Source organism: Coregonus lavaretus (genome assembly GCF_964263955.1).
Source record: "Coregonus lavaretus genome assembly, chromosome: 22".
Classification (NCBI taxonomy): Eukaryota; Metazoa; Chordata; class Actinopteri; order Salmoniformes; family Salmonidae; genus Coregonus; species Coregonus lavaretus.
The window spans coordinates 40,228,365-40,252,478 of NC_140009.1; the positions used below are offsets into that span (position 1 = coordinate 40,228,365).

General features: G+C 43.6%; 1 pseudogene across 1 annotated transcript; it reads left to right on the forward strand.

Moving 5' to 3' along the window:
- The first annotated feature begins 2,132 nt into the window (after nt 1-2,132).
- Nucleotides 2,133-21,901, forward strand: LOC311149956 (5-aminolevulinate synthase, erythroid-specific, mitochondrial-like; annotated as a pseudogene). Its single transcript has 9 exons — nt 2,133-2,316; nt 9,919-10,011; nt 10,801-10,984; nt 11,656-11,829; nt 13,549-13,728; nt 14,037-14,207; nt 18,193-18,402; nt 19,893-20,055; nt 21,738-21,901. The product of its transcript is annotated as a 5-aminolevulinate synthase, erythroid-specific, mitochondrial-like (transcript).
- The last annotated feature ends 2,213 nt before the right edge of the window (nt 21,902-24,114 follow it).

The following is a 24,114-nucleotide window of genomic DNA, read 5'->3' on the forward strand; positions in this document are numbered from 1 at the left end:
GCCATATTTTCTTTTACACCTATTTGCAACTTCAGTGCCAAAATGTTCTTGCTGCTCCCACAGGATATCCTAATGATAAAAGTGTGCACCGCTGAAAGTAGAGACTGGGTTTAAAAGCTCTCGTAGGGTGTTTGACATCATTTTGGTGGGTGCTATGCTGTCCCAAAGGTTCCATGGCCACAATAAAACTAAATGATGTATGGTAATTATAGTGCCTAGTTGGACAATAGTTTGTCTCACTGTGTCTCTGCCCCTACCTACACCTACTTAATGTAATATTTCTGTTGCTGCTAATGGATTTAGGGATGGTTTCCCGGACACAGATTGAGCATAGTCTTAGACTTAAAAGCAAGATCAATGGAGATTATTCATTGAACGTGCTTTTTAGTCTAGGACTAGGCTTAATCTGTGTCAGGGAACCTGCCCTCAGCATACCACGGGTACCATTTACTTTCATCTAGTTGTTTCTAGACATCTCCTGGTTCAATGTATATATCGTTGCATCTGTTTTTGACATTTTACAGCTGTATTGCTCACTTCTTGACAGTATATGTTCCTTGTACTAACACTACATTTAACACATGTGTTCTAGTAGAGATACATCTATAATAGGAGTTGTACTATGTACTTTTTAAAATCTCTGTCAGTATGATATCTAGTGGCCTTTTTGGGTACTTCAGTTATCCACTGGTGTCTGATTATCTCTTGCTCTCTGTGTGGCCTTGTCTGCCCACTATTGTATGTGGAGATGTACTTGAAAACAAAATGACATGATTTTATGCATTGAGTTGCACATTCAACAAGTTATCTTGGCTACTAGGAAGTATATCTATAATAGGAGCATAAGCCTTAAAACAGCAATAGAACTACCCCTGCAGTGCTATAATATAATGAAATGTGTGGTTTAAAGCTAATATATACATGTTCTAGTGTATTTCTTTAAAGTAATTCATACATTACATCAGTGCAGAAATGATGAGAACACACACGCACTGGGGTCTGGCTTTTCCAGCCTCACCATAAGCTCTCACCATTGACCACACACTCTTCTTTAATGATCTTCAAATAGTATTTTGGGGCAGATAGAGGATCAGTTTTGCTTTTACTATATGTGACCCATTTCAGGAAGCTAGGCGTATATCGCACATCACTACTTCACAGGATTGTGAATGCTCTCGCGGCTTTCCACCGGCCTGTACTGGAAACTACATCCCGTCCAAGGTGCTTCTCTCCTGGCTATCATACTGGTAACACGGCCTCTGTTGCATTGCTGTTTTGATGGGCCCCAGCATTTAATCGCATTGAGTAAGTCACCACTCTCTCCTTGCTGTTGTTATGCTGGCCAATTTTGTGCCTTGGTTGTGTTTATTGTGGGTCCTAGTGCTGGCTGGTTTCTAGTCTGTGGTTGGGTTCTGGCTTGCTGCCTATGACTGTGGTGATCCTACTAACTGTGTGATTCAATCTAACTGACTATCACACTGTGTGGATTGATTGACTTTTAGCTGATTCCTCGACAACCTATTTTATTTCAGTGGATTTTAATAGAATTGTTCCAAAATTGCGTCTACCACTTTCCGCCATATGGGGAAACTGACTTTTTCCAGATTGGCAGCAACCACCTTCAGAGACTACGATGAACTTTTCATCCCATTTAGGAGCTGCACCTACTTTTCACAGTTCCGGGATAATATTGGCCGGACAAATTTCCAATGTGGAAACTGTCAGCTTATTGAGGAATATATGTCTGAGCTGGACGTCCAGAGTAAGCAAATTGAGACATTGCAGCATATCCTGGATAGGTCCCACTCTAAGATCGTTTCCTTTTCAACTCCTCTGACTGGTCGTCGTGCCACTGCCTCGCCACGGTGTTACCACTCTCTGACTGACTGGCCAGGGTTGCCCAGCAGAGACCCTTCCCTAGTGAAGTCACCTCTCCCTTCCCATCTCACCTGCCCTCCCCATCCTACCCCAACCTCCCATCCCGGCCCCCCTTCCCCACCCCCCTCTGAGAATAAAGGAGCAAGGACGCTTTATGAGGAGCTGGCGGATGCCACGATCCTGCATCCCAGTGGAGGCACGTCACACACTGAAAGCCCAGCGCAAGGCAGCGGTCTTTGGTGAATGGGGCTGAAATGGCTTTGGGGGATCCCATCCTGCTGACCAACAGTTTCGCCTACCTGCTTCCAGAGATTCCTGCTCCTTCATCCTCTACCCTGTCTCCAGCCCAGGGGGTCTCTACCCCATATACTACAGCCGGCTCGGGCCATCTGGGCTCACCACCCTTCGGTCCTCGAGGGGTGTGTGAAACCACTCGAGGTGAAAGAACGGCTAGACCTCCTCAGCCATTACACCTGCTGTTGTCATCGGCAGCTCTGTTGTAGGAAACATCTTGGTTCCCAGGGCAGAAACCCTGTGCTACCCAGGAGCACGAGTACAGGATATTACAAGGCTGCTTCCGACCGTTCTATGACAGATGCCGGGAGCTGACACTGTCGTAGTCCATGTGGGGTCAAACGACATCAGGAGGGCTAGCTCGGAACTTCTGAAAATGGATTTTAAAGAACTGATTCTAGCACTGAAAGATTCCAAAAAGCGGCCAATCATTTCAGGTCCGGTACCATCGTTGGGCCACGGGTGTGAAAGATTCAGGAGGCTACTGGCATTACACACCTGGCTAAAAGATTACTGTAGCTCTGTTGGAATCACTTTTATAGATCATTTTACACCTTCTGGAAACAGAAGATACTCTACAGGAACGACGGAGTCCATCCAAATCATCTTGGCTCCTGGACTATGTCTACGCATTTCAAGGCTGCGTTGAGACAATGACTTATCAATGACCCAAGACGAGCTCAGTTAATCCCTACCATTGTGACGCTGAGTTGTGATAATGCTGCATCAAATGTACATTATCCCAGGGGCGTTGGCAGACACAATGTAAGTAACTTCATTTATGTCCCCCTAACTGCCCTGAATACCTCTGTTGATCCTACAGCTATTGTATGCAGTAATCACGTGCCTATGAACCAGAGTTACACTGTTGCCCTAGTAGGAAGTCCCCTATGTGCAGCTCAACGCGGACGATCAGCTCCAATATAAATAACATGAGCAAGTCTACTTCTGATAAGCTTCCCAGTAAAGCATTAAAAACAATCAATAGCACATATTAACATATGTAGCCTAAGAAACAAGGTTCATGAAGTCAATAACTTGATGACGTTCATATTCTGACAATCTCTGAAACTCACTTAGATAATACCTTTGATGATACATTGGAAGTAATACATGGTTATAATATCTACCAAAAAGACAGAAATGCCAATGGGGGCGGTGTTGCGGTCTATATTCAGAACCACATTCCTGTAAAGCTTAGAGAGGATCTCATGTTAAATACTGTTGAAGTAATCTGGCTACAGGTTCATCTGCCTCACCTAAAGCCCATTCTTGTGGGAAGCTGCTATAGACCACCAAGTGCTAACAGTCAGAATCTGGATAATGTGTGAAATACTTTATAATGTATGTGATACCAACAGAGAGGTATATTTTCTGGGTTATTTAAATATTGACTGGCTTTCATCAGGCTGCCCACTCAAGAAAAAACTTCAATCTGTAACCAGTGCCTGCAACCTGGTTCAGGTTATCAGTCAACCTACCAGGTTAGTTACAATGTATTGATCACATCTTTACTAATTGTCACGCCCTGACTCAGGGGACTCTTATATGTTGAGTCAGGGTGTGAATATTCTATGTTGTGTATATCTATGTGTAATATCTAGTATGTGTAGATCTATGTTGGCCGGTGTGGTTCCCAATCAGAGGCAGCTGTTGCTCGTTGTTTCTGATTGGGGATCATACTTAGGCAGCCTGTTGGCATGCATTAGTTGTGGGATCTTGTTCCGTGAGTAGGCTTGTTTTGTGTGTAGCCTTAGGACTTCACGTTTGGTTGGTTTGTTGTTTTGTCGTGTGTTTATCATTTAAATAAACATGTACGCATTTCACGCTGCGCCTTGGTCTGACCCGTCCTTAAACGAATGTGACAGAAGATCCCACCAAACACGGACCAAGCAGCGTGCCCAGGAGGACCGAACACCCTGGACACAGGTGGGGAAGATTTGGTCTTGGGAGGAGATATTTGCGGGAAAAGGACCCTGGGCGAAGAAGGAAGCCCAGGCAGGAGAGGAGCAACGGCAACACAGAAGCCGGCGGAGGAGGAAGCCCGAGAAGCAGCCCCAATACATTTTTTTTTGGGGGGGGGGGGCTAAAGGGGTGGTCGGGGAGCGAGAGAGAAGAGCCCCGACCACTGCACCCGGTGGGTTTCCAGATTGAGTCCCTACGACCATGGGAAGAAGAGTGGGAACAGTATTATATTGAGGAGTCGGAGGATGAAGACGACGATGAGTTTCTGTTCCCTAATTCGTGGGGGCTCCCGGAGGAGTCCTCACTGGAGGAGGAGTGCCGAGAGAGAGAGAGGGATCGGATCTGCAGGGTAAGAGAGGAGGCCACCATATTACGGGGCCTTATAGCTAGAATAGAGTGGGAGAGATCCATTCAAGAGGAGGCACTGCAGGAGGCTCGTAGGGAGAAGGAGGAAGTAGATGCACGGAGAGAGGAGTTGGTTAGGCAATATAAGGAGAGGGGGTTAATAGAGGGACCCAGGTATGCGGAGAAACGCACTGTATCGCCAGTGTGCATGCACAGCCCAGTGCGTTCTGTGCCAGCGCCCTGCACGTGTCGTGCGAAAGTGGGCAGCCAGCCAGGATGGGTTGTGCCAGCTCTCTGCTCCAGACCTCCAGTCCGCCTTCACAGTCCGGCCCGGCCCGTTCCTGTTCCTCGCACCAAGCCAGTGGTGCGTGTCGCCAGTCCGGCCCGGCCTGTTCCTGCTCCTCGCACCAAGCCAGTTGTGCGTGTCACCAGTCCGGTTCGGCCAGTTCCTGTTCCTCGCACCAAGCCAGTGGTGTGTGTCCCCAGTCCGGCCCGGCCCGTTCCTGCTCCTCGCCCCAGACCAGTGGTGCGTGTTCCCAGTCCGGCCCGGCCCGTTCCTGTTCCTCGGACCAAGCCCGTGGTGCGTGTTCCCAGTCCGGCACGGCCCGTTCCTGCTCCTCGCACCAAGCCAGTGGTGCGTGTTCCCAGTCTGGCCCGGCCCGTTCATGCTCCCCGCACCAAGCCAGTGGTGCGTGTTCCCAGTCCGGGCCGGCCCATACCTGCTCCCCGCACTAGGCCAGTGGTGCGTGTCGCCAGCCCGGTATGACCCGTTCCTGCTCCTCGCACCAGACCTGTGGTGCGTGTCTCCAGTCCGGCCCGGCCCGTTCCTGCTCCTCGCACCAAGCCAGTGGTGCGTGTTCCCAGTCCGGCCCGGCCTGTTCCTGCTCCTCGCACCAAGCCAGTGGTGCGTGTTCCTAGTCTGGTCCGGCCCGTGCCTGCACCTCGCACCAGACCAGTGGTGCGTGTGTCCAGTCCGGCACGGCCCGTGCCCGTTCCGCCGGTGCCTGGTCCGGCACCGGTCAGCTGCTCCACTCTGGAGCCAGAGCAGTCCGCTCCACCGGTGCCCGGTCCAGCTCCGGTCAGCTGCTCCACTCCGGAGCCAGAGCAGTCCGCTCCACCGGTGCCCAGTCCAGCTCCGGTCAGCGGCTCCACTCCGGATCCAGAGCAGTCCACTCCACCGGTGCCCAGTCCAGCTCCGGTCAGCGGCTCCAGTCCGGAGCCTGAGTAGTCCGCTCCACCGGTGCCCGGTCCAGCTCCGGTCAGCGGCTCCAGTACAGACCCAGACATCAGCCCCTCTCCAGGTTCGGGGTCTCCCACACCAGGGTCCAGACAGGGCTTGGAGTATCGTGGGAGGAAGGAGAGGGGAAGCAGCGCGCTGAGGTCCAGACCAGACCAGGGGTGCAATAGGGAGGCGGAGAGTATGTGGTCGTCACGCCCGGAGCCGGATCCGCCTCCGAGGCGGAATGCCCACCCGGCCCCTACCCTGTTATGTAAAGGTTGTGCGGTCGTAGTCCGCACCTTTGGGGGGGGGGGGGGTGCTGTCACGCCCTGACTCAGGGGACTCTTATATGTTGAGTCAGGGTATGAATATTCTATGTTGTGTATATCTATGTGTAATATCTGTTATGTGTAGATCTATGTTGGCCGGTGTGGTTCCCAATCAGAGGCAGCTGTCGCTCGTTGTCTCTGATTGGGGAGCATACTTAGGCAGCCTATTGGCAATCATTAGTTGTGGGATCTTGTTCCGTGTAGAGGCTTGTATTGTGTTTAGCCTGAGGACTTCACGTGTCGTTTGGTGTGTCGTTTTGTTCTTGTGTTTATCGGTGAAATAAACATGTATGCCTTTCACGCTGCGCCTTGGTCTGACCCGTCCTTAAACGAACGTGACAGTTGTTGACAAAATGTGTTCAAAAGAATTTAACCATTATGTCACCCCTACAGGCAGGATATTTCATTTAATATTATGGCAAGGTTAACTTATCCTTATAAATTGCGCAGAAGTGTTGGTTTTTGTAGTTCTATTTAACAAACAGCAGCAATTAGACAAAAAGCATTAGGACTGTATATCCTCAAAAACATCCTGTCCTTTTACAACTTGGTTACTCCTAGTCCCCAGCCTAGCCCCGTAGCCTATGTGAAAACCTATGGGTGTGAACTGGGAATCATTTTGGTAGAAGATTGCATAATGCTGACAATGTAACTGCCCTAACTTTGGACGACGGATGCAACTCTGTCTATTGCTGTTTTGAAGTTCGTCCTCAGTGCATGTCAAATTATTCTATTTGATAGGTCCTAAGTGATTTAGCATAATATTATTGCGTATATGACACTTCAAATTAGGCATAAAAGTGTTGTGTGTCTATGGTCTTTGACATCTAGTCTACATGTCTAGTTCTGGAATTCTGAGAGAAGAGTAATAGGTCTTTACTGTAAGCTAAAGAATAAATAACAGCCAAATACATTTTATTTAGTGTTTCTCTTTATTTAAAAAAACAAGGACATAAGGAAAGCAAAAATAGATGGACTACAGGAATCCACAGTGTGTTATTTGAATGTGAATAAATGTAGGCTATGTTTGGTTATTCCTGAAACATTAGGACAACCAAGAATCCCTGGCACGTTTGACCTAATAATGGCCTATACAGCTCAGCTGCTATGGGTCTAGATGCACTAACTTGGAGGTCAGATAACCTCAAACCACAAGAATAAACCACAGATCCTGAGAATTGTCTTCTTATCTCCTAAACCGCAGACCAGCTGAGTAGAGGTCCTATTCCCTAGGCTAGGCTACATGATATCCTCATAAAAGCTATGTAGTTATAGTTCCAAACAAAACAACCATTTATTTAACCAATACCTTTATTTTATAATAGTCCGACATGTCTGGCTTTTTATTAAGACATAAACTTGGTCACAGTGACAGAAATAGGCCTAGTCTATAGGCCTGTGCGATGTCTGTGTTTTGTAATCAACAACTAAAAGACATCCACGTCGTCTCCCAAGGTAGATTTTTTTGAATACACTGCTGCTAGCTAATAATCGCCCACAGTCCCTGTGCAATAACTTATTTTTGTTAAAATCTTGCTTCAGCGACTTGCAGAGCGTGGACAGTGCGTACCTGTATAGTCAAGACAAGCCTCGCCTGCAGGTGCACCTACAATTTCAACACCTTGTATTGCCGACAATTTGATTCAAAGTTAAATTGCAACGTTGTTCCCCTCTCTTTTGTAAGCTATGTATGTACAGTGGGGTCCGACATTAATGACACCCTTGATAAAGATTAGCAAAAGTGACTGTATAAAATAAATAATTAAAATACTGAGGTATATTGTATACAAGAAAAATGGGGACATTTTATTATTTTATACTAATACAATTGCTTAGAGAAATAGATTTTGTTTAACAAGTAATATTTTTTTCTCTCAAAAAGGTAGGTGTCAACATTAATGACACCCCTGTTTTGAATACCTTTCTTTTTTTTACAATACAAAACATACACATACAAACGACATCACACTAACATCAACTACATCACACCTGCCCAGACCCACATGCTCACACCCCGATCTCCAGCGCTCACATCACTCCGCCACATGGCCTCAAACTGCACCATTTTGTTTCTCTCAGTTGCCCAGGCACTCTCAACATTAGATAATAAAGCACTTGACCTTTCTATTGTGTTAAAGATAGAGGATTGGTTGATTTACAGTATTTGTTTCTTCAAGATGATTGATGAGAAAAGTAGTTGTCCTAACGATCAGGTATTTCATTGCACCCTCATATGCCATGTCTTGAAATATGCAGACAAATGGATTAAAAATACATTTACATTGTAATACTTCTGAAAGCCAACTTTCTAACTCCACCCAAAACTTTTGGAAGGCATAGATTATTGAGTCATTGTTAGTTTTACACTTAGACATGACTCTGCCGTTGTGCTGTAGAATTTGTGCATTTTGTCTTTTGTGTAATAAATTATATACATTAATTTACACTGGATTAAGCACACATTTTTGTTAACTGTAATTTTGTTAGTTATGTTCCAACATTCCCTCCATATTGTGCCAACATCAGTTATTTTTAAGTCTTGGTTCCAATAGTTTATATTTTTTTCTAAGAGATTGTCAGTTGGATAGGCTCTCTGCAATGTTGTGTATATCTTACCTATCATATGAATATCCTTTTCTGACTCAAATAGGATTCATTCAAGATTGCGCTGATGTCCAAAATATTTCAAATCGAAATTTCTAGACATGAAACTTTGAAGTTGCATGTGTTTGAAAATATCTACATTGGTCAGTCCAACATTGCTTTTAAATTCTGTCATGGAAATACATTTATTTCCTATTACCAAGTCATTTACAATTTCTATGCCTTTAGTTTACCATGTGGACCAGTTTATTGGTGAATTCTGAAAAGATATTCAAGGATTGTTCCATAGGGTTGTTTTTTTAGGGAGTGATATTGGTTCTTGTAGAATACGTTTCATTTTCTTCCATATTGTTATAGTGTTCTTAACTATGAATTTGTTAATGTTCTTAGCTTTATCCTTTGAATTCTGATTATTTCCAGGAATACACAACAACCTGAAATATATGTACAGTAGATATCTTTGTTAGAAAGAATACAACGTTTCCCTTGATGGAGTGATGCTGAATAAAAAAAAGAGCTAAACTTACCCCACTCTCCCCTACAGTCATTTTAGCTCATCTTTATCAGGTGTCAATAATTTTGGACCCCACTGTAGGCATATTTTCAAACAGCTAAATAATTTTTTATGTACCAACTGTATTTTTGACAAATTCTTGTCATTCGTGCCCACCACAGCACAGAGACAGCCTTAGTTAAAGTGGTTAGTGGTCTTAGAGCCAACACAGATGCCAAATTGCTCTTTGTCCTTGTACTCATGGATTTAAGTGCTGCGTTCGACACTGTTGACCATGATGTCCTTCTGGACAGACTGGAGAGGTGGGTTGGCCTATCCGGTCCAGTTCTAAATTGATTTAGAACCTATTTAACCGGTTGAGAGTTTTTTGTCACCCTTGGTGAACATAACTCAGAAAAAATAGATATCACATGTGACGTTCCACAAGGTTCGATTTTGGGTCCGGTATTGTTCAGTTTATATATGTTACCCCTTGGCAGCTTATCAGAAATCACAACATTGATTTTCACTGCTACGCAGACGATACACAACTTTACATTTCTGTGTCACCAGAGGATTTTAGCTCCACAGATAAAATATTAGACTGTATTAGTGAAACAAGGTACACTTACCCCAACATCCTAATAAAACATCACTCAAGACAAAGAAACAAACTGTTTTAAAAATGGACAAGCATAGCATAAATGACAAATACAGTACAGTGAGGTACAGTGCAGGACAGGACAGAACAGTTGAATTACAGACTGTTATAGCCCTGCTCTCTGTCACAGGTATGATAAGTTCTCTTTTGAAGGGACTCAAGGACTCCATCATGTCAAAGGTCCAAACCCCCAGTGTGTCCCACCTCCTCAAGGACAACATGGGTGAGGCCAGTGTGACTCATTTGTATTTAGTCAATCAGAGCAGACATTGCACTGTAGTTCTATAATAAATTATATTTACATAACACAGTACATCACCAGGAACTATTTTCAGCCACACTTTATATTAAGTGGTAATTTGATACCAATTTGATGATAATTACATTGGCAGGTATTGTGTAAATAGATTTACATAAATTGCATTACAATGGAAAGGATTAGCAAGTATAAGCCTACTAACAATGGAGTCATCTTATACAATATTTATGTACAGCGGAATGAGGTTTAAACACAAGCAATTTGAGTTACATTTACATTTTACATTTTAGCAGACGCTCTTATCCAGAGCGATTTACAGTTAGTGAGTGCATTCATTTCAGTTGGTAGAACATGGCGTTTGCAACGCCAGGGTTGTGGGTTCGATTCCCACGGGGGGCCAGTGTGAAAAATTAAAAATTTAAATAATGTATGCACTCACTAACTGTAAGTCGCTCTGGATAAGAGCGTCTGCTAAATGACTAAAATGTAAATGTAAATGTCAATGTGTAGTTGCATGAACCGCAATCAGGTTTCACAGCAGTATGAGGTTGCTACTAGTATGTAAAGTGGGACCCAATTTTCTTTTCATGCAATGGACACATGATGATTAATTCTTCATCATATTAACCAAGTCTTTACATCTAGAACCATATGTAATTTGAGAAACTATATGTATGTCTTTTGGGTCATTTGAAGTATTGAAGACTTTCAGAAGAGAATATCGCTGACACTATCACTCTATCACCCTTCCAGTTGGCCCCAGTTTTGACTACGATGACTTCTTCGACAGAAATATCTTTGAGAAGAAGAGCGACCACACCTACAGCATCTTTAAGAATGTGAACCGGCGTGTTGCCGAAGACTACTCTATCACTGGGCGGGAAGGCTCCCAGGTGTCTGTCTGGTGTAGTAATGACTACTCAAGGGGATTCAGGAAGTCAGACAGCATGGCTCTTTCTCGATTCATCTTTCCTTGATTCCTCACATCCTCTCCTCCTTAATATTTGTTTTTTTTAGTCATTTTAGCAGACGCTCTTATCCAGAGCAACTTATAGTTAGTGAGTGCATACATTTTCATACTGGCCCCCTGTGGGAAACAAACCCACAACCCTGGCGTTGCAAACACCATGCTCTACCAACTGAGCTACAGGGGACTCCTTCTCAAAACACACTCAAGAGAACGTCCAGTGGGAGAAGCCTTGGACCTTTTCCACAAATACCGTTGAGAAGGAGGTGAGGAGATAGGATGCGAGCAATCCCAGAAAGACAAATTGAGATTGAGCCCATGACGCAGCGTAAACAGACCAAAGGCTAAATTCAGCCGACTCAATTCCTTAGATATTCTATTAGATATTCTACTTACAGTACATGTATGGCTCATTATACTACTTTATATTCTTACGATACCGCCAGAAAGCTTAGTCTAGAAACCAATCAAAAATAAAACAATCGACTGATAGCTGTATTATCAATTTGTGTTCGAAAATTCAAAGTTTGAACTGTATTAGAAAGTTCAAATTTCAAGGAAGTTAAAGAAGTTCTTTGATGTTTTGGAGATTAGATTATAAGACTAGATGTTTGACTGTGACTCTTCTTGGATTCTCTCAGGGATGCCTTGAGCAGGGGCCGGCGGCACCAGGAACATCTCTGGTACCAGTAACTTACACGTGCTGCTGGAGCAAGAGCTAGCCCAGCTCCACCAGAAAGATGGAGCGCTGGTCTTCTCGTCCTGCTTCGTGGCCAATGACTCCACCCTCTTTACCCTGGCCAAAATGCTGCCGGGTAGGCCTAAACCCAGGGCCCTGACCTCCATGCTAACGGTCAGCTAGCCTAAACCCAGGGCCCTGACCTCCATGCTAACGGTCAGCTAGCCTAAACCCAGGGCCCTGACCTCCATGCTAACGGTCAGCTAGCCTAAACCCAGGGCCCTGACCTCCATGCTAACGGTCAGCTAGCCTAAACCCAGGGCCCTGACCTCCAAGCTAACGGTCAGCTAGCCTAAACCCAGGGCCCTGACCTCCATGCTAACGGTCAGCTAGCCTAAACCCAGGGCCCTGACCTCCAAGCTAACGGTCAGCTAGCCTAAACCCAGGGCCCTGACCTCCAAGCTAACGGTCAGCTAGCCTAAACCCAGGGCCCTGACCTCCATGCTAACGGTCAGCTAGCCTAAACCCAGGGCCCTGACCTCCATGCTAACGGTCAGCTAGCCTAAACCCAGGGCCCTGACCTCCAAGCTAACGGTCAGCTAGCCTAACCCCAGGGCCCTGACCTCCAAGCTAACGGTCAAATGTTGACGGCTAGCCTAACCCCAGATCTGTTTGTGCAGTTTTGCCAGCTCCATAGGATGAGACCAGGCTAGATGAGATATAGCGATAAGATGAATAGTGGATACTCGTTACATAACACTGTATATGCCATTTAGCAGACAATTGTATACAAAAAAAATGTAGTTACACGTGCATACATTTTTTATTAATGATTGGTCCTGGGAATCGAATCCACTAATCTGGTGTTGCAAGAGCAATGCTCTACAAACTTAGCTACAGAGGACCGCGTTTCATTCCAATCAAAACCACAGCATTGCTTTCGAGGGTAATGTGGTAACAATTGGCACCAATATATGTATACTGAATAAAAATATAAATGCAACATGCAACAATTTCAGTTACAGTTCATATAAGGAAATCAGTCAATTGAAATAAATGTATTAGGCCCTAATCTATGGATTTCACATGACTGGGCATGGGTGGGCCTGGGAGGGCATAGGCCCACTTACTGGGGAGCCAGGCACAGCCAATCAGAATGAGTTTTTCCCCACAAAAGGGCTTTATTACAGACAGAAATACTCCTCAGTTTCATCAGCTGTCCGGGTGGCTGATCTCAGACGATCCCACAGGTGAAGAAGCCGGATGTGGAGGTCCTGGGCTGGCGTGGTTACACGTGGTCTGCGGTTGTGAAGCCGGTTGGACACACTGCCTAATTCTCTAAAACAACGTTGGAGGCGGCTTATGGTAGAGAAATGAACATACAATTATTATCTGGCAACAGCTCTGGTGGACATTCCTGCAGTCTGCATGCCATTTGCATGTGGTATTGTGTTGTGTGACAAAACTGCACATTTTAGAGTGGCATTTTTTAAAATTGTCCCCAGCACAAGGTGCACCTGTGTAATGATCATGCTGTTTAATCAGCTTCTTGATATGCCACACCTGTCAGGTGGATGGATTATCTTGGCAAAGGAGAAATGCTCACTAACAGGGATGTAAACAAATTTCTGCACAAAATTGGAGAGAAATAAGCTTTTTGTGCATATGGAAAATTTCTGGGATCTTTTATTTCAGCTTATGAAACATGGGACCAACACTTTACATGTTACATATTTTTTTGTTCAGTAATATTTTCCCAAATATGCTCTTTGCACTATATGCACACACTATCATTTCTGGTAGACATAGAGTGAAAGTTCATTCTGCCTTGTGGGCTGTCTGCTTTGACATACAGGTTGTGAGATCTACTCTGACATGGGGTACCATGCTTCAATGATCCATGGCATAAGGAACAGCGGCGCCAAGCGCTTCATCTTCCGCCATAACGACAGCCGACACCCAGAGGAACTACTGAGTCACTACGACCCCAAGGCGCCCAAAACTGTGGCCTTTGAGACTGTACACTCAATGGACGGTAAGTGTCACATACAATAATGATTTATCATTGGATATCTTTTATTCTATAACTTTTGCTAGGGGTTTATGGGGGTTTAACATGAGATAAGCAAGCATGATTATTTCTTTGTTGCTAATATTTTACATGTTACATCCTCTCATATTCATATATTAATACGTTTGAAAAATATCATTTTCCAGTTAGTGTTGATATTGAGCGCTACACATTTAATAATTCTGTTTCTCAGTGCCTCAGTAATGATATTCACTGTCTCTCAGTTATCTACAGTAAAAGGTGTTACATTCTAATTCATCTGTCGCTCTTAGGTGCTAAATGTCCCCTGGAGGAATGATGTGACGTGGCCCATCACTACGGGGCCCTGACGTTTGTTGCTGAGGTCCATGCTGTGGGCCTTTATGGAGCCCAAGGTGCCAGTGTGGGGGATAGAGACAACATCATGCACAAGATTGACATTGTCTCTGGAACTTTAGTTAAGAAATGAATAGGTTTGATGAAAGCTATGTTTTATAGATTTGTTGTTGTGATGTTATAAGTGTATTTTATACCATGCTGTATTGTATTTATTATGTACTGCTGCAGCTGCTTTCTCTTGAGATTCATATAGGATAAATAAATAAAATAAATAGATGTGTTTGCCTAAACTAGGACTCTAGCATTCATTCTTAAAGGGATACTTTGGGATTTTGTCAATGAGGCCCTATATCTACTTTCCCAGTCAGATGAACTTGTGGATACCATTTTTATGCCTCTGTGTCCAGTATGAAGGAAGTTAAAAGGTAGTTTTGCGAGCCAATGCTAACCAGCGTTAGCGTATTGACTGGAAGTCTATGGGTATCTGCTAGCATGCTAGTAGATACTCATAGACTTCCAGTCATTGTGCTAACGCTAGTTAGCATTGGCCCTCGAAACCACCTTTAATTTCTGGACACAGAGACATAAAAATGGTATCCACAAGTTAATCTGACTGGGAAAGTAGATACAGTGTCTCACTGCCAAAATCCCAAAGTATCCCTTTAAAAATCTTAGCTTTTTTGTGATTACCGGTACTACCACAAAGTGAAATAATAATATATTTTTGTATATAATTCATAGAATACTGTAGCTAGCACACTTACTGTACAAATACAGTATAATGACACCTCAAGCAGGTTCCCTCATAGCTTTAAAGGGCCAATCCGCAGTTGAAACATAACGAAGTGGTCAGCCCGCCTTTGATTTGGTAATAAGCTGAGGGATGGGCCTGGAGTAATGTTACCACTCGGAAATTCATAGACAGAGCTAAAGATACAAGGACTGACCATCCATGATTTCAAAATGATAGTTTTAACCATGTTTTGAGTCTGTACAGTTTCTGTTAACATTTGCAATGTTTACAAACATTGGAGTAAAACAAGTTTATATTTTTGGTTCTGACGGGGTGTGACAGTTGAACTAAGCTCATGAAGCATTTAATGTTATGTTCTTCAAGAATCAATGGGTATATATCATTAATTTATAAGTCCAAAAATGGATGTAGAATCTGCAGATTTCCCCCTTAACCATTAGTCTCTATCTGTCTTAGCTTGGCTCCCTCACCGCAAACATAGATTTAATTGAGCCAAGGGACTATCCTTGGAAGAGGTCCCATTTAACCAATTAATACTGGTCATCATGTACTAACTGATACATTTATATCGCTGACATCACAGCAATAACTTGTATCATGCCCTGATGCTGGTTAACCGAAGGCACGATAGAAGCTAGGCCTGACCGGTCGCTCCTACCAAGTGGCGTGGCGAGAAGCTGTCTCCGCACCACGTGCTCTCACCACTGGTGTCCCCCAGGGCTCAGTTCTAGGCCCTCTCCTATTCTCCCTATACACCAAGTCACTTGGCTCTGTCATATCCTCACATGGCCTCTCCTATCATTGCTACGCTGACGATACACAACTAATCTTCTCCTTTCCCCCTTCTGATAACCAGGTGGCGAATCGCATCTCTGCATGTCTGGCAGACATATCAGTATGGATGACGGATCACCACCTCAAGCTGAACCTTGGCAAGACGGAGCTGCTCTTCCTCCCGGGGAAGGACTGCCCGTTCCATGATCTCGCCATCACGGTTGACAACTCCATTGTGTCCTCCTCCCAGAGTGCGAAGAGCCTTGGCGTGACCCTGGACAACACCCTGTCGTTCTCCGCTAACATCAAGGCGGTGACCCCATCCTGCAGGTTCATGCTCTACAACATTCGGAGAGTACGACCCTGCCTTACACAGGAAGCGGCTCAGGTCCTAATCCAGGCACTTGTCATCTCCCGTCTGGATTACTGCAACTCGCTGTTGGCTGGGCTCCCCGCCTGTGCCATTAAACCCCTACAACTCATCCAGAATGCCGCAGCCCGTCTGGTGTTCAACCTTCCCAAGTTCTCTCACGTCACCCCGCTCCTCCGCACACTCCACTGGCTTCCAGTTGAAGCTCGCATCTGTTACAAGACCATGGTGCTTGCCTATGGAGCTGTGAGGGGATCGGCACCTCTGTACCTTCAGGCTCTGATCAGTCCCTACATCCAAACGAGGGCATTGCGTTCATCCACCTCTGGCCTGCTGGCTCCCCTTCCTCTGCGGAAGCATAGTTCCCGCTCAGCCCAGTCAAAACTGTTCGCTGCTCTGGCACCCCAATGGTGGAACAAGCTCCCTCACGACGCCAGGACAGCGGAGTCACTCACCACCTTCCGGAGACATTTGAAACCCCACCTCTTTAAGGAATACCTGGGATAGGATAAAGTAATCCTTCTACCCCCCCCCCCCCCTAAAAAAAATATATATATATATATTGTAAAGTGGTTATCCCACTGGCTATAGGGTGAATGCACCTATTTGTAAGTCGCTCTGGATAAGAGCGTCTGCTAAATGACGTAAATGTAAATGTAAATGTTATCAGAGGAAGCAGGGGACATATGGTATCAGCTGTGGAGATGCTCCCACACACCCAGTCTGGCCATACTTATAAGAGTCCCTCTAGGAGCAGTTTCTGTGACTAGCTCAAAGAAGAAGTTGCCTTTACGCACAGATCTAGGACCAGCTTACCTTCTCTCAAACCTAACCTTCACCATTTGACGGTAGAACTCAATATTGCTTCAGATCAGTGCTTATATAGGCTAAGATGACAAGGGGGTATTAAGAAAGTCATATGCCTACTTATTTCAGAGTAAGTGGTTGTCAATATAGCTAGGTCACATTGGGTCACATTCAAACTTGATACACTATTTACAACTTAAGAATACTTCATTGCTTCCAAAATCCAGTAATATTGTACACTAACTCCCATAAGAATAATGTCTCATTGGGTTACAGCTGCAGGCCTTGGTAACAACACATCTGCCATGCTGATCCTCAACATGGGGGCCCCTGAGGGGTGTGTGCTCAGTCCCATCCTGTACTCCTTGTTCACCCATGACTGCATGGCCAGGCACAACTCCAACACCATCATTAAGTTTGCAGACAACACAACAGTGGTAGGCCTGATCACGACAACGATGAGACAGCCTATAGGGAGGAGGTCAGAGACCTGGCCGTGTGGTGCCAGGATAACAACCTCTCCCTCAATGTGATCAAGACAAAGGAGATGATTGTGGACTACAGGAAAAGAAAGAGGACTGAACACGCCCCCATTCTCATCGACGGGCTGTAGTGGAACAGGTTGAGAGCTTCAAGTTCCTTGGTGTCCACATCACCAACAAACTATCATGTTCCAAACACACCAAGACAGTCGTGAAGAGGGCACGACAAAGCCTATTCCCCCTCAGGAGACTGAAAAGATTTGTCATGGGTCATCAGATCCTCAAAAAGTTATACAGCTGCACCATTGAGAGCATCCTGACTGGTTGCATCACCGCGGTGTCAGAGGAAGGCCCTAAAAATTATCAAAGACTCCAGCCACCCTAGTCATAGACTGTTCTCTCTGCTACCGCATGGCAAGCGGTACCGGAGCGCCAAGTCTAGGTCCAAAAGGCTTCTTAACAGCTTCTACCCCAAGCCATAAGACTCCTGAACAGCTAATCATTACTACCCAGACTATTTGCATTGCCCCCCCACCCCAACCCCACCCCCTCTTTTACACTGCAGCTACTCTGTTTATTATCTATACATAGTCACTTTAACTCTACCCACATGTACATATTACCTCAATTACCTCGACTAACCGGTGCCCCCACACATTGACTCTGTACCGGTACCCCCTATATATAGCCTCCCTACTGTTCTTTTAGTTTACTGCTGCTCTTTAATTATTTGCTATTTTTTATTTATCTATTTTTTACTTAACTTTTTATTTATTTTATTTTAACTGCATTGTTGGTTAAGGGCTTGTAAGTAAGCATTTCACTCTAAGGTGAAATGCTTACTGTTGTATTCGGCGCATGTGGCAAATAAAATGTACACAAAGTATTCCATTTGGTAATTATTTATTCTTCTTTGGTAATAGCCTTTAGCTGCGTGGGGGGCTACATTGCCAGTAGCGCCACCCTGGTGGATACGGTGCGCTCCTTCGCTTCAGGCTTCATCTTCACCACCTCGCTCCGAGGGCCAGTTGCTACGCAGGGCCCACCAGAGGAACGCCAAACACATGAGGCAGCTGCTCCTGGAGAAAGGACTGCCTATGGTCAAATGGCCTAGCCACATCATCCCTATAAATATTAGAGATACATAATTGATATTGATGAGGAGACAGGACAGCATTGGATATGTTGTGCATAGCATTATGGGTACTGTAGTACATCATGCTCCAATAACTACTACCAAAGATGGTAGATAAATGAAGATGTCTTACTCAGGCTGTTTACCATTGGAGAAAATTGTCACAGTTCCGGTCTACTTAAGGGGTGGCTCTCCCATAGACACCAATGCAATAGCAGCTCGGTCTGGTCTACTTAGTTAATTGACTGTATATGAACCAGAATAAAATGAGCCAGTGAGATGTCTCGCTTTCTCTTCCATCTCTGCTACTACTACATCATCCCTGTAAGGGTAATACATGTTCTATTACAACTACAGCGTTAAGCAGTGGATATCCTATCTGTGTCACTGTCACCCCAGTCATGAGAGTTACTGTGTCATTACTAGGGCCCTGCCTTTTTCTCAACTTCTTGTTCAGTGGGTAGTTTGTCCTCCTGCACCAAGACATTGATCGTTCCTTCTCAAGCCACTTGTTAAATATCGTTTTTGAAATCATCACATCTTGATAGCTGAGTAAAAAAACTAATTATCTGTTTACCACAAATTAAGCTTCTAAGCATGTGGATTGTCTGTGCACCTCTCATTTAACTGGGTCATTTCTATGACTTCTGTTGGAAAGCTTTTGACAATTAGACCCTAAAGGGGATGTTCATTTTCTAAAGATGAATTATCTGAGTGAATTATCTGATGTGTTAATTATCTAATGATTAGGGGGGCTGTGGGAGTGCCTGAAAAAGCCTGCAGTGACACCTTGGTTGAAGATGTTGTAGTAGGCCAGGCAGTGTAGAAGCATGCAGGGCCCAAGTCATTACTACTGTGTGCAAGAGGTACTGTATCATGCCAGCTTTGTTATTCCACAGGTATAAGCAGTGTCGGGGGTAAGAGTACTCAAATGGCTTTTTTTGTGATAAGGAGTAACATAGCGTGTTTGTTTATCAATTTAAGTAATCAGTTACTTAGTTACATTTCTTTATTAACACTAGGAGAGCTGAGCGCGTCATGTTGACTCAAAACAAATTGACATTTTTAATTACTCTACCAGTAAAATAATCAAACTTAAAATATGCTATTCAGTTCTTTTGAAATACATGTTCATGTTTCTTAACGCCTGCATCAAGCATCTGTTTTTGGTAACGCAAAAGTAAACACAGTAAATAACGTTGTTACGTAACAAGTTACTTTTAAAACTAACGTTACCCAACACTGGGTATAAGACTTACTGGTATAACTATCCCAGAAACAACATGGCATTTATTATCAAAAGATTTGACCACTCAAGCTATCACGCCGGTTGACTGTATGCTCTCTTGCCAACCCCTTATGGAATTCCATAAGGAGATGGCGAGAGAGCAGAAACAGACGGCCACCCAGGCTGATCAGTCTCTACATGACAGTGATATGTAAGGATGTATGATAGACTCACTGTGTGTGTGTGTTGTCATTTCTCAGGTTGGTAACGCAGAGCTCAACTCTAAGGTGTGTGACATCTTGCTGGAGAGACACACCATCTACGTCCAGGCCATCAACTACCCGACCGTAGCCCAGGGTGAGGAGCTGCTGCGTCTGGCACCCTCCCCTCACCACAACCCCGAAATGATGGAGTACTTTGTGGGTGAGTGACCAAGCCACCTGCTGCTACTGCTCTGACAGGGTTTACAATAGAACTGGGCCTATGTCCAAAAAGCATCTCAGAGTAGGAGTGCTGATCTAGGATCAGCCCCCCCGTCAAAAACAAAAAGTATTCTATTTGGGACAAATCATTTACTAAACCCTAAACCTAAACTAAATCTTGTAATGAATAATGTGGAAATTGAGCAAGTTGAGGAGACTAAATTGCTTGGAGTAACCCTGGATTGTAACTGTCATGGTCAAAACATATTGATACAACAGTAGCTAGGATGGGGAGAAGTCTGTCTATAAAGCGCTGCTCTGCATTCTTAACATTACTATCAACAAGGCAGGTCCTACAGGCCCTAGTTTTGTCACACCTGGACTACTGTTCAGTCGTGTGGTCAGGTTCCACAAAGAGGGACTTGGGAAAATTGCAATTGGCTCAGAACAGGGCAGCACGGCTGGCCCTTGGATGTACACAGAGAGCTAACATTAATAATATGCATGTAAATCTCTCCTGGCTCAAAGTAAAGGAGAGATTGACTTCATCACTACTTGTATTTATGAGAGGTATTGACATGTTGAATGAACCGAGCTGTCTGTTTGAACTACTGGCACACAGCTCTGACACCCATGCATACCCCACAAGACATGCAACCAGAGGTCTCTTCACAGTCCCCAAGTCAAGAACAGACTATGGGAGGCGCACAGTACTACATAGAGCCATTACCACATGGAACTCTATTCCACATCAAGTAACTCATGCCAGCAGTCAAATTAGATGAAAAAAAACAGATACAAATACACCTTATGGAACAGCGGGGACTGTGAAGCAACACAAACATAGACACATGCATACAAACACACAATAACATACGCACTATACACACACGTACACATGGATTTTGTGTTATAGATATGTGGTAGTAGAGTAGAGGCCTGAGGACACACACTTAATATGTTGTGAAATCTGTTATGAATGTATTGTAATGTTTTTAAAATGTATAACTGCCTTAATTTTGCTGGACCCCAGGAAGAGTGCAGCTAATGGGGATCTATAATAAATACAAATACAAATACAAATAATCTTATTAATTATGATCTAAAAGGTGGAATTGATCATAAATCAGCACACATACTCTGAATAGTGAATACGGGCCCTGGTGGTGTTCATTCCATTAATGGTCATATTGACGAATTGGGGGTCCAGAGAAGGAAACACTTAATCAACCACCAATAGTATCTATCCTTAGTGTATTCATAAACATTTGATCCCTGAATAACCTCAAAATAGACTTAAAATCAATGTTATGAGAATTATTTAACAAACTATTTCAGTGTCTCTGTGCGTCTCCCAAAATCAAGAAACGGTCTGCATAGTCAGAGATGTTTATTCATTGAGAATTCTGCCATCACAATTTCAAAATCCCTCTCTAACTTACTCACATTGCTAAATAGTAGCTCAATGTCATAGTCTTTACTGGTCCTACACTCACACATTCTAACACATTTCACACAGTTTCAGGGTGTAATAATTAGTCATTAATAATTATTCTATCAGTTAAATAGTGCAGTTAGGCCAATTTGGTTTATTGGAGCCAAGATATTGCAGCTAATACTACTAGCTGTGTTAGCCGTGACTCACGTTTCTTTGTGTTTGACACGTTTCACTTTGAGTGACAGAGAGGCTTGTGGAGGTATGGCAAGAGGCAGGACTCCTTCTTAACAGGCCGACGACTGTCTCCTGCACCTTCTGTGAACACCCACTGCACTTTGACCTGATGAGTAAGTGGGAGAAATCTTACTTTGGCAACATGGAGCCTCAATACATCACTGTCTCTGCATAGTAAAAACCAGAGAAAGATTTACATTAAGATATACATCCCCATATGTATCTTCATTCATTACATTTGCATCATTATCGTTACATTATCCCTCTTATTTCATACCAGGTTTCTATTGTACAACGTACATATTATGCAGACTACACATTCTAATGTTATCTCATTCAGTATTTATTTTCTGTACTTAAGTGTTTCTAAAGTAACTTGTTTTCCCCAAAATGAATATGAACGCATATATAATTCCAGGAACTAAAATATGTGCCCCTTCCCCCTTTCACATAGGGGCCAATTCAGACTTAGGAAATGTACACCTTTCCTACGCAAGCCTTTCCTACACACTTCTCAGTAGTTGGTATTCAGACTGACCTTATGCAGAAGCATAATGCACTCTACAGGTGTGGCTACCTTGCGTGCACTGAATAAATGTAATTCAACCGCTGAAAACCCTTCCACTTGCTGACCAACAGACTTTCTCGTGGAGTTTTCATTCAATACGGTTTTCAGTACATTTATCTTAAGCCATCCCTTTAAATACAGTGTACCTTTAATTAGAATTTTGTTGACAGACTCACTAGAATACATGATGATAACGGGTTCAGAATGTAGAGATCAATGAAAGAAAGCCATCGAAATATATGCATATTCGTCTCCGTTTCAGCACCAACTGGTAGATTAAAAAATACTCTGATCTTGTAGATTATTTAGACACATTTTAGGGATAGGAAAGTATGTAAGAATCATAAAAAACAGGTTTGGAAAGCCTTTACACACAAAACAGTGGTTTGATTAATCCTTAAAGTTGCCACATTCAAGTTCAATCCATGAAATATTGGAAGGTGGAAAAGAAGTGTACAATAGGGGTTGAACAATTGTACTTTAAATCTACCCTAATCCTCACTAATCATGGAACTGTATGACAACAGTCCAGTCATTGTGAACCGTGCACCAGGCTCCAGGTTTAACCTGCTACGTGTGGTCTGAGTTCCACAGTGATTCAAATAGGCTACATGTCCCAAATTATTGCACTTTAGCCTAATATGATCCACTATTGCTAGCGACCCTCAGGAACAACTACACGGACATGACAGAGGAAAGAAAGGTGAACGGAATGGAATGGAATGATGCAAAATGTAGGCTACAAATTGAAGGAAACTAACAATAAAGTGAAAGTTATAAATGAATGTGGGTATTACTGATGGTGGCTCCCGATAGTGGCTAATATTTAATATGATACAAATTGTAAAATAAAAAGCCCAGGCATATAATTAAAACAATCTAAAGCACATAAATCAACTCGGCAGGTTAGACGCTACAGAAGCCTATAGCTTGGGTCTACAGATTTATTTCCCACAAATGAGGGCATACGATACAAATTCGGAATAACGACACATCTGTTTATAGCCTACTTCACTGTGGAAAAGGGGCCGCAATACTGTACATGTCATATTGATATGATTTTCAGTTTGCTTCCATATGACTGGTTTTACATTAGTCTCCAGGGATCATAAGAACAAATTCATTCTATCTGAAAAAATTAAGTAGGCTAAATGCTTTTTCCACTTGGAACCGGCAGGTTCGCTCGACCTTAATGATGGTTTCCTCGCCCGTAAAGGTGGTGGAAATATTAGGGAATTAAGTCAAGGTCAGAATATGGCGTATCTGTAGACACACCGCCATTTCTTTGATCTCCACCCCAAACACGTACCTTGCTGACACTGGCGTTTGCCCATGCTTAAGTTCAATGTCAGAGTACTCGTAGAGAGAAAAGTGCACGTGCATAACTCGGGTCTGAATTTTCCCCGTAGAAAGTAAAACCTGCACATGGGCACTTTATAAAATAACTATTTAACCTCAGGGTGATATTTTGGTTGTATAGATTTCAGGTGCTATGGTCTGGTATTCCGCAATTGTAAATGACAAGAAAATATGATTTGTCTCAATGACATCGAAGCTGAATGAACTAAACACAATCAGTCTTTAACTTGAATGTATCAAATTGAAAGTTTAAAAAAAAGTAATTGCTGTCGAAGTGATTTGGTTTATTACACATGAATTCAAAAATACACCAAAATAAATGGAAATAAAACAAAAGTTGTTGTGTGTAGTTGCATCTTTAAGTTTCTTACCTTTACAGTCTTACTAGTTATGTAGTAAAATAGTCAAATGTAATTACACAGCAATAACCTGTGTTACTTGTTTGTTCCTTTGGGATTCTT